Source organism: Montipora capricornis, chromosome 2 (genome assembly GCF_036669925.1).
Source record: "Montipora capricornis isolate CH-2021 chromosome 2, ASM3666992v2, whole genome shotgun sequence".
NCBI lineage: Eukaryota > Metazoa > Cnidaria > Anthozoa > Scleractinia > Acroporidae > Montipora > Montipora capricornis.
The window spans coordinates 65493686-65506185 of NC_090884.1; the positions used below are offsets into that span (position 1 = coordinate 65493686).

General features: G+C 38.5%; 2 pseudogenes; both read right to left on the reverse strand.

Moving 5' to 3' along the window:
* The window catches only part of LOC138031606 (TNF receptor-associated factor 2-like), a 51380-nt pseudogene that overhangs the window by 21924 nt on the left and 16956 nt on the right, over window positions 1-12500 (reverse strand).
* Window positions 6181-7718, reverse strand: LOC138031618 (uncharacterized; annotated as a pseudogene).

A 12500-nucleotide genomic window follows, 5' to 3' on the forward strand; every position in this document is an offset into this window, starting at 1 on the left:
TTAAGACCTTAACAACTTTAGGAGATCGATCTTTTGCTGTTGCTGCTCCTCAACTATGGAATTTACTGCCCTATGCGATCAGGAGTAGCCCCTCAATAGCATCTTTTAAAAAGACACTCAAGACATTTTTATTTCAGAAAGCTTTTTCATAATTTTATTAATATGTTTTAGTAGGTTTTATGTAGTTTTATGTTTTAAGCGCTGATGAAAATAGCTATATTGATATCGGCGCTATACAAGTTTATTATTATTATTATTATTATTATTATTACAATGAAGAGAAACCTCGCGTTTTATTGGCTAATCGTGTTGGTTACCATGACAACACCTATATCCTCACATGTGAAAGATAAAAGTGGTATGTTCACTGCGCACGGTGAAGATATGATTTTTTAGTAAAAGGAGAAATCCTGGTATTTCATAAATTTCTATATATTATAAATATATATATATTTACATGTAGCTCGATACCTACAAATTGAAACAAAATTCATGACCAGAAACAAAGTAATTTTTGATCGCTTTATTTATTTTCACAAATGTGCCTGTATTGGTCACAATTTCGAGTTCTGATTTACCATAAGCACGTAAATACATTGGATGGGCCCAACTATTAGTTTTATAAAATTAATTGTTTAAATTTCTGCACAATCCTGTGTAATTTCTTCATACATTGTAATCATTGCACTTTTACGCATAATATGGCCAAAAATTTCCGCACCATCTTTAATTATTTAATTTTTTTCCACATCCTATCACAAGCCCAGAAACAAGCAGACTACATGTACAGTAATTTTTTTTTAAAGACGAATGAAATTGGCAAGTGCAATAATTATTATTATTATACACTGGTGTCACCAGCTCAAATTTAATTGGCTACATTTGTACAAGCACGCAGCTAATTCTTGCTTGCTCTGTTTCTCTTACATGTACCTCATACCTACAGACAATAGATTTTATATCTGTAGAATTGACGTCACCTAATACACTAACCAGCAGTTTGATCAGTTTTGTCATGGTGGAGCTCAGCTCCGGAATATGCATAATAAAACAAGAATTGGATTCGGTTTTCTCATGATAGCGATAATTATGGCCAGGCTCAGTTTGTGTTAACCCGCCTCAGCCTTCGGCTTCTGCAGATAACACAAACTTTGGCCTTGATAATCATCGCTATCATGCTCAACCTCATCCAATAATTGTTAATTATTTGCAGTCACTGACAAAACTTACAAGCACTGTCTTATTTATTCCAAATTGCACAAGTGATTACTTATTAAGTGATACTATGATCAACAAAGACTACCACTTCTGCTTTGGCCTACACAGCCACACAAGGAGGTGCAGAAACCTGAATTGACTCAACCTGGTGCTGCCCTCGTCTCACGAGACGGAAGGAGGCCGACGACGATGACTATGATTTAAAAAAACTTCCCTTTTTCCTTCAGATTTTGAAAGTGTGTTTGCATAACTCCTGAATGGCAAAATTATGAGCTTAAAGTTTTATCCAAAGGCCCATGTTTACTTTATGAGGAAGTTATGGATTTCATGGTCCACCATTACTCACGTTCAACACTGACTGATTGGACCTCAGAGGGTTGGATCTAAAAAAAGCAACTTATTACATGTGTATATATGCGAAACAAGTTTAAAAGTCTGGAAGCCCGAAATTCCCATGCTGCATGTTAATATAATGCAGCTGCTTATACACACATTGCACTCTTAACCCACTGACCCTCATCAATGGGGGGCGTCCTAGGGTGTTTGAGGTGTGAATTGGTTAATTTCCAGTAACAAAGTAAACAAATAAAAAACTGGCAACTCCTAAGAAACAATCATTTTAAACGTTACGGGAGAAAGTAATCAACTTTGCTAGTGTGTCTTTGATGTTATTTGTCTTTAATTGTTATCCAGCTCTCTCAAGATTTTAAAGTTGGTAATGGCGGACCATCTTTTTTTTTGGTCATAGTACCACTTCAATAACATACATGGTTAAGCAGAAGCAATGCACACGTATCATGCAATCACCCAAAAATTGTGCCATCCAGTGCTCCCATTTGGTTGGCTATTGCTGATTTTGTTTGCTCCCTCATGACCATGCAATCAGAATGCTTGGTTTATTACTTCTTTTTGCACTGAATTACCTCTGTTCTGCACTATGTTACCTGAAAACTGCATTTTTCTTAGCCAATCAGAATGGAGTAATTTTTTTTCATGTGTAAATTATTAATAGGATAACAATTTATGTTAAAGTACTTCGCATATGACTTGTATAAAGGCTTGTTGTACATGTATACTTGTAAATAACATATTAAATTTCTTGTGAAATATTCACCTGTACTCCATAGAAAGCCATTATATATCCAGTAAATAATTCTCTCTCAAAGTAAATGGTGTTAAAATAAGCAGTACAGCATGTGCATTTCGAAACATGTATTACTCACCTCATTCGCAAAAAATTCTGTCTGGTCCTGGAGACAAGTCATCTTAGAAGTTCCATTTCTTAGGAAATAAGAAAATAGAAAAAAACAGAGAAAACAAAGGTTGGTATTACAGAAAGTCCCCAGCGCACTACAGGGTTTGTTCGGCTGCAAATGTAATGCCCAGTGTCTTACTTTCCCAGAGGGTGGTATACATAAAGATAACAGATGTCATAAAAGATGCCTTATACAATGTATTAATCCTATTACATGTAGTATGAGAAATTACATGATCTCCAGTGAAATTTGGAATATACAAGCACTAGTAAAAGGAACAAACGCATATCACATGACTGTCCGTGCCTCTCTTTGATCACTGACCGATCAGACTGCTTGGCTTGTTACATGTACCTCTTTTTACACTGAATAGGCCATTTCCGAGTTTGTCTCTGGTTCATAACAAGTCTTGGTGCTAAATCATTCAAATGACAATGAGTCTGATTGGGATGAAAGTACACCAATTCTTTCCATTTGAATGGTTGTGCAACAGGACTCACTTTGAAACCGAGGCAAACAGCAGCTCAGAAATGGGCTAAGTAACCTATGTGTATTTCTTGCACTGAGTTACCTAAACATTGCATTTCTCTCAATCGATCAGAACTGAGTATTTTTTCCTGTATATCATTAAATTGCGTAAGGTGGCTGGAACCAGTTCCACCACTTTCAAGAGACCTTGTAATCACATTAGAAGCGTTGTCACTGCCAGACTGTATCACGTAACAGCAATTAATGTTATGAAGGGGGTGAATACACTGTTACAGTACACCATAGGGTGTGCAAATCTGGCGATCCATGCTATTTTTTGACCCGGTCCATAGATCCGACATTCTTTTTGCTCAAATCTGGATCTGCATTACTTTAAAACTTTCCCAGGTGTAAATATGGTGTATACATGTATGCCTTTGGATATATATTTTTGTTTTGTCTTTCCTCTAGTTTGTCTTTACTGGTGTTTGTGAAGGCTGCATATGAAACAGAATGACAAATAAATCAATAAATTGTTGGATACTTTCAGAAATTGTTCTTCAGCAATCTTTTACATCATTATTTTGTACTTTAGTTACATGACTTTGAGCAATATTTTTGGTTTAGCTGGTAATTTACTTACCGATAAGTAGTTTCCATTCATCTTGAGTCTAATAATCTTTTTATCACAATTTTGTCCAGAAAAAAATGGACACTGCAGCCAGTCATTCATTCAAGCTGCAGACAAAAAAAGGGGGGGGGGGGGGGAAGGGGCTTGCTGGACTTTGAGTGATTAGTGAGACGGAATGTTTGAATGAGTTGGGGTCATCAGTATCAAAAATAGACTGAGGTAAACTGTTCCATTGAGTGATAGTTCTGGGTAGAAGGATAAGCAGTGAGATGATCAGGTACAAGTTTGCTAGGATCCAGTGACTTCAATACTTGTAGATGGCAGTTTGACAGAAGAAAAGGTTTGTTTAACAGCTGAGACATATGAATTCTCAACGTTGCCTAAATCTCTTGAAGCAGAGAATGCCACTATAATCTCTGGATGGGGAGCATTAAAACAGCTACCTTGAGGCAGAAAGAGATTGAAATGATTTGCTTGAGAAGAATCATCGTAATATATTAAAGTGACTGGCCTCTCGCAGAATTTGCAGAAAATAGTAGCGGATTGATTTCTCAATCAAACTGGAACTTAACCTGTGGATTTCGTCATGTTTCTCATCACTCATTCCATCCCTCCATAGAGCAATAGCTTGGTAAAAACAATTTCCATCTCCTCTGACAACAACTTCTCTCCTTTGAGGAGTTAAATTTCCAGATGCCATAATTCCTTTATGCAAGACATAACTAATCAGAAACCAGCCTATGCACACATAAATACAACTGAAAAGGCTTTACATGTATTGTGTTATTTCCACCAGATTTATTCCTAATTTTGTAATATTTCGAGGCCATGACGAGATGTCAATTTCACATCAAACCTTATGCGAGCAAGGTTACTCTGATCGAGTAAATTTTATCTCATAGCTCATGGTTATTCAAACAAAAACTTACACTTGCCAAAATCAATTTCACATAACACTGTGTCGAAAAAAGCATTGATCTCTCTCCAAAATAGTTTTTTGGACGTCAAAAGAAGTTTCTGCCATACATTTTCCTACAGCGATTTGCAATGTTTGCCCCCTGGTGATCCCACAACCCTTTGCGTATAAACAGGGATCCGATTACTGCCAACTCATTCATTAAAACTCCAACCCATAATAAGCATATTCAATTCTGAGACAATAAGAAAGTCCTCTGGATTGCAAAGATTATGTAAAATATCTTGGATTATTTATTGATTGCAATCTTTCTTGGAAAAACCATATTAAATGCATTACTTTAAAAATCAGTAAATTAGTAAGTGTAATTGCCAAATTAAGATACTGCGTTCCTTTTCATACACTCCTAAATATTTATCAGTCATTAATTGTTCCCTATATAACTTACGGATTATCTGTTTGGGGTCAGGCATGCAAATGTTATCTTGACAAAGAGTAATTATTGGTATTGCAATTATAATTAATGTGCACTACATTTCATGTACTTTACAAAAATGAGCACACTATTCAGCTGTTTATTAAACGCTAATATTTTTTTTTACTAATTTGTTACATTATAAGCCTTATAAAATGCACGAAGTTACAAATGCTTCAGCACCGCCTAACATGAGTAATTCATTTACAAACACGACCACTATCCATTCTTATAACACTCTCTCTGCTACCTCAGACAATTTTCCCAAAAAACTATCAAGACTCTTAAACGGGGACATAGTTTTTCGATGCTGTTAGCTTAACCCTTTCAGCCCTGAGGGGTTCCCCACTGACGAGTAAAATCGTCTGGCGTTAGACAGAGTAAAATCTATAAGTGCCATTTGGCACTCTCAGGGCTGAAAGGGTTAAACAGGGACATAGTTTTTCGATGCTGTTAGCTTAAACGGGGACATAGTTTTTTGATGCTGTTAGCTTAACCCATTGACTCCCAGGGATTCCCCATTGACGAGTAAAATACTCTGGCGTTAGACAGAGTAAAATACACTAAGTCTGGCCAGTTTCAGCCAGTTTGGACGTCAAAAGTTAATACAAAAAAAAAAATGCTTTTTCTAAGAAAAGGCGCAAAACCTTGGAATGAGATATGCCATCATCTTTAAGAGACCTACCAAGAAATTTATTCAAAAGGAAAATTTAAAGTGTTCTTTTGCGTATTTTTGATGAAGATGACACGTCCATAGATATACATGTACATGTGATTATTTCTAAGATAAAATACAAAGGACAACAGCTTTTACATAATTATGTAATTCCAAAATTTTATTTACTGTCATTCTTTATTTATTGTAAACTCCTCTCTCCTTTGTATGTGTGTGTATTTAACAATTATTCTACGAGCGCGTGTTGGATATCAGATGATAGATAGCCAACGAGGCGAATAGCGCCGAGTTGGCTATAATCATCTCATATCCAACAAGTTAAGTGCGAGTGGAATAATTGTTTTATTAAAAACGCCCCCAAGATAGTAGACAAATCTTCTCGACTTTATTTTCTAAGAAGAAATTGGATGTTTTGTACAATGTATAGATAATTTCCGGTTTAACTCATTTCATGACATGTCACATGTCTATCAAAAAGTTAACTGTCAAATCCTGTGCGCGTTGTTCTAAATGAATTATAAAACGCGACTATCATACCACGTTAAGTTTGTCAAACTTACACTGTTTGAATGAGTGAAAAAAATTTCTTTTGATGTTTACAAGACACAATTTAACCCGCTTTAACTGCTTCCGCTAAAATTATTGTGAATTTGCACATTGGTGCAGTCTGAGGATGAGGGATGCAGCCCTTGGTCGCCATGTGCGAAGTTTCCCACGTTGTTGGAAACCGCCACTTGATTATGCTAGACAAGAACGAATGCTGGAGATGCTTGAATTGCTGTGGTGGATGGGCTTGTAGTCAGCTGCAGTTCTGCTGTGTTCTCTTTGTCAGTTGAATTGGCTTCATGGCCATGAAGGAAGGAACTGAGCGCTTCAGACATCTTCTTTTGCTGGTCGAGGAAAGGTCGATCATTGTAGCTTTCGATTGAATTGTCGAATTTGTGGCCGGTGACTGATTTAATGTGCCTTGTCTCGCAATTGTTGTCAGAGACGATGGTCACTGAAGTTGCTCTGAGGCAATGATTCGTGAGGTGGGGCTGGATTCCTGCTCGAGAGCTCATTAATTTCAACATCGATTCAAGATTGTTCACTCTGAGCGACGAATTGCAGTACCACACTTTATCCTCACCAGGTTTAAAGCTTCTTGCTTCTCGTGGACGCTGGAAAAGGCAATCTACATGTAACTTAGGATTCAAATGGGACAAGTAATTTTTTATGGTTTTCACCAGGCATTTTGGCAGATTATGGCACAGCAAATATTTTCGCGTCCGACTCATCTTCGGTGTCAGAAAGGCCACCTTGGTGGTTTTTCGTTGCTGGCAACGAGCCGGGAAACTCTTTGTTGAGCTCAAAATACTCTTCTCCTTGTGGAGTAGCTCTGAGGGCAAGCATGGCAAATTTCATGTCTCCCTGATTTTCTCTACCACGTCTTCCGAAGTATATGCCAAGGTAGAAACATGCTGTTCTTTGAAGCTGTGCTGGATCTTTGGTGTCCGCCAGACCAAGTTCACCGCTTTGGAAGAGCTTCTCAACTTGCTGTTTCGAGATGGCTTTTTTATAGACAACACGAGTAATTTTGCCTGACTTTCTTAGTTCCTTGACAAATGCGTCCAAAAACTGTTTGGAGTGTGGAGGCATGCGAAGATACCTGTCAATGGCTGCACGAATTGCCTTCAAGGAAGATGACTTGTAAAATTGGCCATCTTGTTTTCTTGCAGATGTACATTGTATAAAAGCCTTTTAGGCAGGCATTAAGTTCCTCTTTATTCAATATTTCCTCGATTGGTGTAACACTGAATTTGTTCCCGGGAGTCAAACGCCAGTCTGAAAACGTTAGTGAAATGTAACTAATTAACTTAATTAATTTGTAAATTGTCTCGATTTGAATTGTTTTGCTTTGACTAACACAGATGCAGATGCTTAAATTGTCAAAATAAAGTATTCAAGTTTTTACCTTGAAATATTTTCATGCCATACTTCGTGGCTTTCTTTGTGCTCCCTAGTGTTGCATTTTCTAGTAGTTCAATGACTTCCTTTTCATTCAACTCTGGTGCGAAGCGATTTTTGCCAGCTGCCATTGTTTCTTGAGGGAAAATTTTTTAGCTCCTTTTAATTTTAAGCTCACGCGTATGCTTACCATAGTTGTATATTATGGTATATTGGCTCATATACCATAATGGCTAAGCCAATAAAAAGTCTTAAATTGCATTGTCCAATGATCCAGTTTTTAATAAATATAATATAAATATAATATAAATTTTTATAAAGTCAAGTAAAAGAAAAAAACAGGCCCGCCTAGATAATGTAGCTCTAGCTACACTATACCTGCGGGGCTGTGCTTGTGTGTAAATAGTTTAAATTAAGAAAAAATAAAGATTGTTGTTGTTGTGTATTCACCATTTGGCTGTTTCTGTATCTGTTGATCTATCTCCATGTGAGTAAGAGCTTCGTGTAACTGAGGCTAGGGCACATGATTTTTAAAGCCCTCTTCTGGACTCGCTCTAGCTCATTAACTAAATACTTTGGGAGTGAGTAATAATACACAGGGATCGCATAATCTAAAACTGATCTTACACAAGTGATGTAAAATAACCCTAACTCATTGCAGGGAACCTTGGCCCTTTTTAGCTGAACTAAAAAGTATAGCCTTTTGGCTGCTTTTTTGATAACATCATTTACATGGGTGTTCCATGATAGATCACTTGTGATTGTTATTCCTAGTAACTTTGCACTATCAACGAGCTCTAGCTCTTTTGCCATGTACCCTAATTGGCTCAAACGTTGCCTTATTTCTAGCAAAAGAGATTTGGAGTTCTTTGCATTTCTCATTATTGAGTTGGACTCTGTTAGCCAGGGACCATTCGGCTACCTTATCAGCAATAATTTGGGCACTACTAACCGCGCCCTTTACGACAACTTCAGATGCAGTAGTGTCATCTACATATTTCCAGACACATGCACCATTAATTACCTACAAACAACCAGGGCCCTAGTTTCGTCCCCTGAGGAACTGCTGAGGGACTGAGCCCCATTCAGAGAGGCATCCCTTGGCCAGTTTGATTCTCTGGAACCGGTTACTTAGAAAATCAATAATCCAATTGATTACACTAATAGGAAGACCTAGTTTACCTAACTTATAGATTAGAATGGTATAATCTATCAGATCGAAAGCCTTTCTATAATCGAAAAGGATAGCTCTTACAGTAGATAATAAGATCCGTTGCCATCAGTTCCTGTGATCCACTCATGGATCATGCTAAGCAAGGCGATAGTGGTGGAGAACTTTGGGACAGCTCCGTACTGGTTAGAATCCAGTGCCTTAATCACAGCTGGCTTTAGATGATCAGTTACAACAAAGTCCTCGGCAACCTTGGACAGACATGGTGTTAGAGAGACGGGTCTCAGGTCCTTCTTCAGATTCTGTACAGGCGTTTTCTTCGAAAGAGGGGTGACATCAGCATATTTCCAGGAGCTGGCCAGACACTGTTCACTGAAAGAGGCGTTCAGGATGGTTTTTACTGGGAAGGCGACCAAGCTTGCAAACTCTCTCAGTAGCCAGTTTGCTTTGCGGGATTGTAGGTTCTCTCTTCAGTTACCTCCAGGAATTTCGGGCAATCCTCCAGCAGCAAAGGGGTCAGCGGACTGGCTCTGTATTCTTCTAGCGGCTCGAGGAATGCCTTGTTAATGGTATTAGCAATTTCCTCCGCAGTTCGATCTCTATGCCACGCCATAGTGGAATCTTGGCGGTTGGTTCTCTGCCTCACAGCAGCTCCATACGTTGAAGCATAATCCCGGATTTGGCCAATTTCCTTTTGTGAAAGTTTTAAGTCTGGAAGAGAGGAAATGGAAGACAGTGCAGAGAGAGGGATTTCATGTTCTGGTTCTGGATACCATGAGTTCTTTTCGCTGGTGAAGTAATAAAACATGGAGGAAGAGAATCGATTTGTTGTCTCCTTGACATGATAGATTAGTGTTTCCAAAGTCTCAACAATATTCTTTTTTAGAAAGAAGTGCATGTTTTACACGAGATGTTGAATGAAATTGTTCAACATCCAGAGTTATACAGCTGAGGAGACAAGTGTCTTTGAATGACAGACTGGATAAGAGTGACTTCACTCTCCATACGCCCCAGTCAATGAGGTAAACTGATTTCACAGAAGCAACAGAGACCATCCCCTATGGCCTGGTGAGTGATATATTTGAACAGCCATCTTCAGAGCACCAGCACTTTCCAGTTCAGAAAAAAAGCATTTTCACTCTGTAATCTTGCACTCTGCCTCTTGCAATGTTCTTGTTGGAGCACACTGTCCATTTTAGACAGAGAAGGGATGGTGACATCACTTCCATCACGCCGTAAACACGGGACTAAGGATCCTCAGGGTCAACAAAAATCCTGAGAGGATTTTTGGGGTCTTATGCATTGTATGCATACAGACCCCTAGGTAAGTCAGAGGCAGATCTTGTTTGTCAGTCAGTTCGTCACTTTCAGGACGAGAACACACGTGACAGTCTGGCTTGTAGACTGGGTACTAGTAATTGCGAGTTATTGTTTCGAGCCATTGCTTCTACTGTTCGTCGTTTGTATTTAAATCTGCGGTCGTTTTCCCTGTTTTGGGAAAATTTTGAAGAGCTTTCCGTCGAAAATTAGTTGTAATTGTTCAAGGTAAGTTACTTCTGTTTCAAAATTGATCTGTCGTGCTGTTTCAGATTGGTTTTCTTTCTTTCTTTCATTTTGAAAATAACTACACTTTCCTGGCTTGTTGGTTCTTTGTTATTTCATCCAGGTGACGTCGCTGAGTGGAGTTTCCTCGGCAATATCGATACGGAAGTTGTTTACTCACCCAAGCCAACAAATCTAGACTCGGCTTGTGTTTAGTGCGGATTGCACTGAAGCTAAGACACTTTTGCAAGCCCACATTCATTGGCTTGAAATCCGGTGTGCGTTGCACCACATACCTCACAAGTATCGATCTCACAAGCTACCACAAACCAGTATTTATCGGCTTGAAATGTCGGTGTGGGTTACACCCCAAACTGAAAGAGTTATTGTACTCTAAAAAATAATTGCATTGAATAAGAGTTTTGCACTCTCAAAGAATACTATATATCTTACTCTTACTGTTGTCTGCTGCGCTACTAGCCGCCAGCATGGGAACAACAATCTAACAGTACGGTCAAGGATCGGCTGTCACAACAATTTTGTGAAAGCCAAGTATGCATTTTCATGTGTGCGAGGGCGATTTTGGAATACGATGCTTATGATGTTTCGCTTAAATGTGTTTTACTTGCCAACATTAAAACAAGTTGTTGGACATTACAAGTCATGTAATGAGGTGATGTGTTGGTTTACACAAATGATGCTACATGTACAATGTTTACATCCCATTGCTTATAAGGCAAGCAAATGATTTTGAGGAAAATCCAGGTTCTACAATATTTGATATCATTGATCCAACAACCTTTGTGTCCGCTGACTCTAGTCAAGGAAATGAAGCAATCGTTGGTGTGAATGCCGGTAAGCAATGTGTAGCAATGTCACTTACTGCTATTATTTACCATCCAATACAAGATAATTCTACTTTGAACAATTCTACTTTGATAACTCTACTTTGAACAATATTTTGGTTATTGGAAATAATCTATACAGTTCTGTAAGATGTTCTGAGCGAACAAATGACTATAAACAAAAAGTTGAGTGATATTTTTTGTATCTTTTTGGTGGTTTTGCTGGAGCTAACGAGCCTGGCAAATATTGCCACTTGACAACTTGTAAACATGGCACATACTTTGAAGGACTAGACCAGCAAAGGCTTCTGATTGGTTGTTAAATAAAGAAGCTGATTGGAGGATACTAATTGGCCAATGGCGTAAAGGATGTTTCGATCCTGTTTAGGTGTGAAGATGACACACATTCGTTCCATTGTGTAATTAGCGGGAAAATATGCTTGCGGAACTTGGTTGTAGTAATTTCGAAAATTGAAAATCACTCGAGCGGTTTAAGAGTGATGTAGTTTTTTTTTTTTCGAAGAGTTTAGGAGTTCCGTAAAGCAGTGAGAGTTGATCAAGAGTGACGTTGGATAAAGATCCGTTGTCATGTTGAAGCGTAGAGATGCCCTCGAGAGGACGAGCACTTACGCGGGCAAGTAGGATTTAACTCCGAGGAGCGTTACGTTCAAGTGTTTAAATAAAGTCTACGAGTCCTCAGCTTCTACGTTCGCTATAAATGATCAACTGAAAGGTTCGAAGTGAAAAGCGAAGGAGTTAGGAGTTCCGTAAAGCAGTGAGAGTTGATCAAGAGTGACGTTGGATAAAGATCCGTTGTCATGTGAAGCGTAGAGATGCCCTCGAGAGGACGAGCACTTACGCGGGCAAGTAGGATTTAACTCCGAGGAGCGTTACGTTCAAGTGTTTAAATAAAGTCTACGAGTCCTCAGCTTCTACGTTCGCTATAAAAATGATCAACTGAAAGGTTCGAAGTGAAAACGAAGGAGCGGTTTAGTGAATGATCAGGGGCTAGTTTTGTTCCTCAGTTGAGTTGTGGTAAGAGATGCGTGAACGCAGGCTGAGCGTGTTGCTAGCAGAACATCATATATGTAAATTTCCTTCTGGATTGAGAACAAACCTTTTGAAAGTGTTTCTTTGTTTACAAGTTTTTTTTGATTGCGGCGTGATTAAAGGAAGTTTTGCGCGGACTAAAACGTCCTTGAGTGATTTTTCCTTCCGTAAGATACAATCGGTGGCTGTTTAAAGATATCGAAAATCCAATATGGCGGACAACAAATCATATTGTTCCTACTTTCCCGCCACCGCAGCAAGATTTTTTTTTCAACGAAAGTCTCAAGCATAACGTTTTTAAACTG